The sequence below is a fragment of the Physeter macrocephalus genome, chromosome 3, assembly GCF_002837175.3.
Source record: "Physeter macrocephalus isolate SW-GA chromosome 3, ASM283717v5, whole genome shotgun sequence".
In the NCBI taxonomy this organism is placed as follows: domain Eukaryota; kingdom Metazoa; phylum Chordata; class Mammalia; order Artiodactyla; family Physeteridae; genus Physeter; species Physeter macrocephalus.
The window spans coordinates 71,736-78,411 of record NC_041216.1 but is presented as its reverse complement, the minus strand read 5'-3'; the positions used below and the strand labels follow the sequence as shown (position 1 = coordinate 78,411).

The 6,676-nt window shown below is 40.8% G+C and overlaps 1 pseudogene; it reads right to left on the bottom strand.

The window, feature by feature from the left end:
- Positions 1-3,031: 3,031 nt before the first annotated feature.
- Positions 3,032-3,225, bottom strand: LOC112065307 (cytochrome c oxidase subunit 7C, mitochondrial-like; annotated as a pseudogene).
- Between the last annotated feature and the right edge of the window lie 3,451 nt (positions 3,226-6,676).

Below are 6,676 nucleotides of genomic sequence, written 5' to 3'. Positions count from 1 at the left end.
TTTTTTATACACTTTTATTTTATTTATTTATTTTTGGCTGCGTTGGGTCTTTGTTGCTGCACGCGGGCTTTCTCTAGTTATGGCTAGCAGGGGCTACTCTTCGTTGTGGTGCACGGGCTTCTCATTGCGGTGGCTTCTCTTGTTGCAGAGCACGGGCTCTAGGCGTGCGGGCTTCGGTAGTTGTGGCGCACAGGTTCAGTAGTTGTGGCTCGCAGGCTCTAGAGCACAGGCTCAGTAGTTGTGGCGCACGGGCTTAGTTGCTCTGCAGCATGTGAGATCTTCCTGGACCAGGGCTCGAACCCGTGTCCCCTGCATTGGCAGGCGGATTCTCAACCTCTGCGCCACCAGGGAAACCCAGAACAGTCCGTCTTCTTGCCACCTTTTTTTGTGGGACCCAGGTTGGAAAGCAGGGGATCCTTTATGTTTCATTTCACATGTATGTATCTCCTATGTGAAGCCTTTTCTGATTTCTTTTTAATTTTCAACAAAGCAGCTTTTCAATTATAAACACATCTAGCAGTACATAGTTGTTAATGTACTTTTTGTTTTTTTCCTAAGTACATTAATTTTTTCTTTTATATTGTGAAGTATAGCATACCTAGAGAAAGATGCACAAACTATATGTGTACAGTTAAACAAATAATTGAACCCTCATGAAACCACAGCCAGCCCAAGAAACAGAACATTTCCAGCATCCTAGTAGTCCTTTGTATACTTCTCCTTGGTCACAACCCATCTCTCCCTTACTTGGATAATCATTCCCTTGACTTTTATGATGATTACTTTCCAGCTTTTCTTTATAATTCTACTACCTATGTCTGTATCCCTAAACAATATAGTTTAATTTAGCATTTTTGGATCTTTATATGGGTAAAATCATGTTTTTGTACTGTTTGGGTCTTGTTTCTTTTGTTCATCATTAAGAGTTTAGGATTCATCCGTATTATTGCATGTACTTGGAGTTCATTCATTTTTATTGCTGTGTTATATAGTCCATTGTATGAATACACCCTGATTCATGTATCCAATCCAATGATGATTCGTATTTAGGTTATTTCCAATTTTTTTCTTATGGAAAATGCTACCATAAACATTTTTTATAAGTATCCTGGTGTACAGGACACAAGTTTCATTAGGGTAGAGATCTGGAACTAGAATTGCTGGGTTCTGAGATAAGTGCTTCTTCAACTTTACTAGCTAACATCAAACTGTTTCCAAAGAGGTTCTGCCAGTTTGTTCTATTACCAGCACGTAGAATTTTTGTTGTTCCACATTCTTACCAATACTTGGTATTGTGAGACCTTTCCATTTTTGCCAGACTTGTGGATATATAACAATTTCTCAGTGTGGTTCTTACTTAAATTTCCCTGGTTACTGGGTAGAGTACATTTTCATGTGTTTATTAGCCATTGATTTTTCTTTTTTTGTGAAGTACCTTTCCAGGTTGCTGATTTTTCTCTTGGGTTGTCTCTAACCTGATTTCTTCATGTAGACATAGTATTTCTCCTTCTAGTCAACCTATTCTCCCTATGAGTATCTCCTACAAATATATTCTTTTTTTTTTTTTTTCCGGCTGTGCCACATGGCTTGTGGGATCTCTCAGCTCCCCAGCCAGGGATTGAACCCAGGCCACGGCAGTGAAAGCCTAGAATCCTAACCACTGGACCACCAGGGAATTCCCATCCTACACATATATTCTGTATTTTCTAACTGCTCTCCTTATCTCTAAACTCCATCCTCTTCATAGCTACCAGAGTTCTGTTTCTAAGGCAAACCCTGTTCTTGTAACTCCCATGCCTGGAACACTTTGGTGACCCCCATGGCCTCACAGACGGCACAGCGTGGAAGGCCCTCCATCATCTGCCCTCTGCCCAACAAGCCTCAGCTCTTACTGGATCCTCCCAACTCCTCCTCCCTCCTTTTTTACTGTAACCTCCATCTCTACCAAACTGCTTGCAGTCCCCTGAACACATAAAATTGTTTTACACCTGTCTTTGCCAGTTATCCTTTTTCTTCATTTTGCCCTTAATTTGGAAGATACTCATCTTTTTAAAAATCAGTTCAAAGGTCACTGCCTCTATGAAACCTTTCCAACTTGCCTTCTCATCTCTCATTAACCTCTCCGTCTCTTGTCCTCCTACTAAGCACACTATTGTTATTTCTAGCAGGGCATTTGTTTACTCTATTTCATGTATTGGTCCATATACCTGCCTCCCCCATCAGACTGTACATAAACCCTCTGAAGGCATGCGAAGCCCCTGAATGTAGGGAAATTTCTTATTCCTCTTTTCACTCCTAAGGCCTAGCACAGTGTCTGGTATAGAGCAGGTGGTGGTAAATAGCACAAATTGTTATTAATGTTATAACTATCATTAGGAGTACTTGTCTATCTGTTTTCCTTATTAGATTGTGAATTCCTTGAGGGGCCTGGTACTTGGGTGGCATGCAGTGACATTTGTCTAATGAATGAATAACTTATAAAAACTTTTGAAAACAACCATTGCTCTAAAGCAATATTTGGAGTAGGAATAAGAAGTCATGAGTATTAAATTTGCAGAGAAACAAAACTGATTTACATCCATCTCATGAGGATGAAATTTTAGGCTCAAACTAATTCAGAGCAAAATTTTATAAAAAGAAATGTAAAATGTTATGCTTGGGTTAAAATTTTTTTAAGAATTTATGCCATAAGTTTATTTACAAACATATCTAGGATGTTGAGTTCAATCCTTTTTTCAAAGAGATTGCACCTCTTAAAATGCTCCTCTTCATATCTGTCTCATGGATTATTATTATTTTTTTAATATTTATTTGGCTGCATTGGGTCTTAGTTGCGGCACGTGGGATCTTTGTTGCGGCATGCGGGATCTTTTTTTTTTTAGTTGTGACACGCAGGATCTTTTAGTTGCGGCATGCGAGCTCTTAGTTGTGGGATGTGGGATCTAGTTCCCTGACCAGGGATTGAACCCGGGTCCCTGCACTGGGAGCATGGAGTCTTAGCCACTGGACCACCAGGGAAGTCCCTCATGGATTATTTTTTAAGCAGTTGTTGTCTTACTATAAAGAAAGGTGCAGCAAATCCAGACCCAAAGTACAAAGTCATCATAGCTAATAACCACCACTTGTTTTCCACTGAAAATGGTAAATTACTCCCTGGACCTTCCTCATAGTGGCTCTTACAGACCATAGAGGTTGTAAACCTCTCCGGATGCTCTGTCCCAACATAGTGCTGTTGGGAGCTCTGCTAAAGGCGCAGAGACTGAAGGTAGAAGAAATGGCGGCAGCACCTGGGTTAAAATATTAAGCTGTAAAAGTCGGAAAAACTTAACTTGTTGGTTCGTATGGAAAAGGAGTTCAAATTTGTTAGATGATATCGTCCTCCATCTAAAACAGTTAAGTTTCTGCAGTGGATTATAATTTGCGTGTGACTGGAAAGATGAAAATCTGAGGAACACAGTGTCAGGAGATTATCCGTTGGTTAGCACCTATGTCTGCTGTCTGAAGAGCTTGTCACTGTTACAGTGAAAGCTTGTACATGGCCCGGCTAAGACTTTCTTTGCTCAACAAGAGTGCCTGTTCCTCGGAGTAACCATTCTGAAACTGTGTCCAAGATGAAACAATGGATGAAGTTCACATGCGTGGTACTCTGTCATAGACAAACCTACGATGAATGATGTACAATTTCTGATCCACGAGCTCTGCTTCCACCTCTTTCTCTCCCACCCCCAAGAAAGCATATCATAATGGAAGTGAGCAGTAGTGACGTTATTTATTATAGTGATAACCTTGATCTGTTCCAAGTTATATTTTCTAAAAACTCCATCATTTCTCTAAACTTCAATACTTTGTTGGTGGTAAGAAATTACTATATTCCTCACAATTGACATGTTGGTTGAGAACCAAGATATGTACAGAGGTATATTTGTAGGAAGAAGAGAGATTTTGGAATCACACCAACTGTAATTCATATTGCAGTTCAGTCACTGCAGTGTGATCCTTAGCTAGTTGCTTAATATCTCTGACTTTTATCTGAAAAATGGACTGCTTTATAAGTTGCTGTCAGGACTATAAATAATTATGTAAAACACTCAGCATAGTGCCTGCCTCCTAAATATCTTTCAAATCTGTATATATATATATCTCTCTCTCCCAGCTCCCCACCTCTCCGAGGCTGCATCCCTGTTTTAAGCCACTAGCATCTGTGTTCTGGATTACTGCAGCATTGTTCTTACTGGTCTTTTGGCCCCGTCCTTTCTTGCCCTGTTTAATTCAGAGCAAAGGATATTCTGCAAGGCTGACTTGAACCCTTAACCCCTAGCATATGGAGACGGATATGTAGCTACCATTTACTGAGCGCCTATCACATGAAAGGAGCTGGTCTAGCATTTGATGCATTATCTCTTTGAATCCTCACAATAAGCCTGTGAAGTAGGTATCGTCATTCACCTTTAAAGAACTAGAGGTTGCAGAGATTGAATGACTTGCCCACAGCCACTCTGCTAGGAAGTAAGGGGCACTGTGTGTGTCCAGGTTTCTCTGGTTTCAAAGTATGTGCTTTGTTCCTGTCTCACGCTGCCTCTGCATCAGGCTCAGAGCCTGGTGTTGTTAAACCTCCTAATCCTGTGACTAACTCCCTGTGTGCTGATTCTGGGCTTACCACATGGTCTCCTAGGAATCTGGCTTTGCACATCAATTGGCTACAGGGAGATGATGATGGAGGCAAATATCTGGTTATATATTAATAACTGACACTCTAGTTTTATACTTCAGTTTTTTATGACTTAGTGAACATGCATAAAGCTCCCTGGGTTCTCTCAACTCTGACAGGATTGAGTGTCTAGACCAGTAAGACTGAGGGCCAGACTCTGGACTTTGATAAATTTGCCAAGGGAAATACCACCTGGTATGGGTCTTCTGGCAGCCAGCCTGCTGCTTCAAGTTACAATTTTCTGATGCCTACAATTAACCTTGATGACATTGATGAAAAATCTTATATTTGGTTCGAGAGTTGACTGCTTTTATAGAATTTTAGCTGGTAAAAGAGATGCAGACACTCTCTGTACTTGGTTTCCTGAGACTTAGGCTAGTCTTTGTGAATGGCTGCTCATTTCTTAATGTTTTCTCAAGCATTCAATCAACAAACATGTTTAGAGCCCTGTAACAAGGGGGAATACAAAGAAATTTAGTAGTTTAAGATACTTACAGTGTAACGGGGATCATTAGACATGAAAAAAAGAAATGAGTACTTTCACATGATAAGCATTCTGTGAATCAAATGGGTTTGAAGTGAGTGTTGGATGTAACATGTGCCTGGAGCTTATGTGGGAGCTCAATAAATATTTGTTGAATGTTGACCTTCTAGATGCCACTCTCGTAGACAACTTCTAATCCATACCTCTAGCCCTGACATCTCCAACAAGCTGCAGACTTGAGATATCCAACTCTCCACTGGACTGGTTAACCTCAGTGAATAGCCCATGAGCACCTCAATCACAACATATCAAAACTGATTTTATTAACTTTCCCTCTTTGCAGAAGCAGTATAACCTCGGGATTAAGAGCACAGAGTCTGGGATATTGGCTGTACTTATGGCTAAGTGACCTTGGGAAAGTCTCTTTGCTCTTCTTTCCCGTGTGAGGGAAATATAAGGTTTTTCTTCAGATTCAATGAGATAATGGATACAAAGCATTTAACATAGTACCTGCACATAGTAATCATTAAATGCTAGCTATTGTCATAATTTCCCCCGAACTTCCTGTTTTCCTTATTTGGTAATGATACCATTATCCACTCCAACCCTCTCCTTCACCCCTCGTATCTAATTAGTTACCAAAAACTGTATGTTCTACCTTTTTACTATCTTTATGATGCATTCAGCATATACTTACTCAACATTTGCTGAATGCCAAACACATTGCCAGGCACAAAAGACACAGAGATGAATATTTACCCGTTTCTGTGTTTGCAGAGGCAGATACATACATAGTTGCAGCCTTCAGATGATCCACATAATGGAAATGCACAGTGTGTTAAAAAGAGCCCGGAAGAGGGCTTCCCTGGTGGCGCAGTGGTTGCGCGTCCGCCTGCCGATGCAGGGGAACCGGGTTCGCGCCCCGGTCTGGGAGGATCCCACATGCCGCGGAGCGGCTGGGCCCGTGAGCCATGGCCGCTGAGCCTGCGCATCCGGAGCCTGCGCTCCGCAACGGGGGAGGCCACAACAGTATTTGCTTTCCCACCTGGGAAACTCCCTCTCTGGCTTTTCCTTGCTGAAATGAAATTTCTTTGTGGTAAAAGAGCCTGGACAAGACGAAGAGTAGAAACTTCCTTTTCACTTTATATTCCTGTATGCTGTTTTGATTTTTTTGTGTGTGCTTTTAACGCTTTAAAAAAAAAAAAAAAAAAAAAAAAGAGCCTGGAAGAGTTGTCTCTTCCGCCTTTCAAAACCAATGCTCTCGCTTAAGCCTGCATCACCTCTTTCTGTAGATATTGCAGGAGGTTTTTTTTCCTTCTTCTTTTGATTGATTTTGAAAATTTACAGGTAAAACAGAAATACTTGCTATAATAAATTACAGAACACTAATTACAAAGTAAAAGTCTCTTTTACTCTACTTCTTTAATCGACTCCCCTCCATAAAGGTAAGTACTGTCTACAGATTAGTATGTATCCTTCCAGAC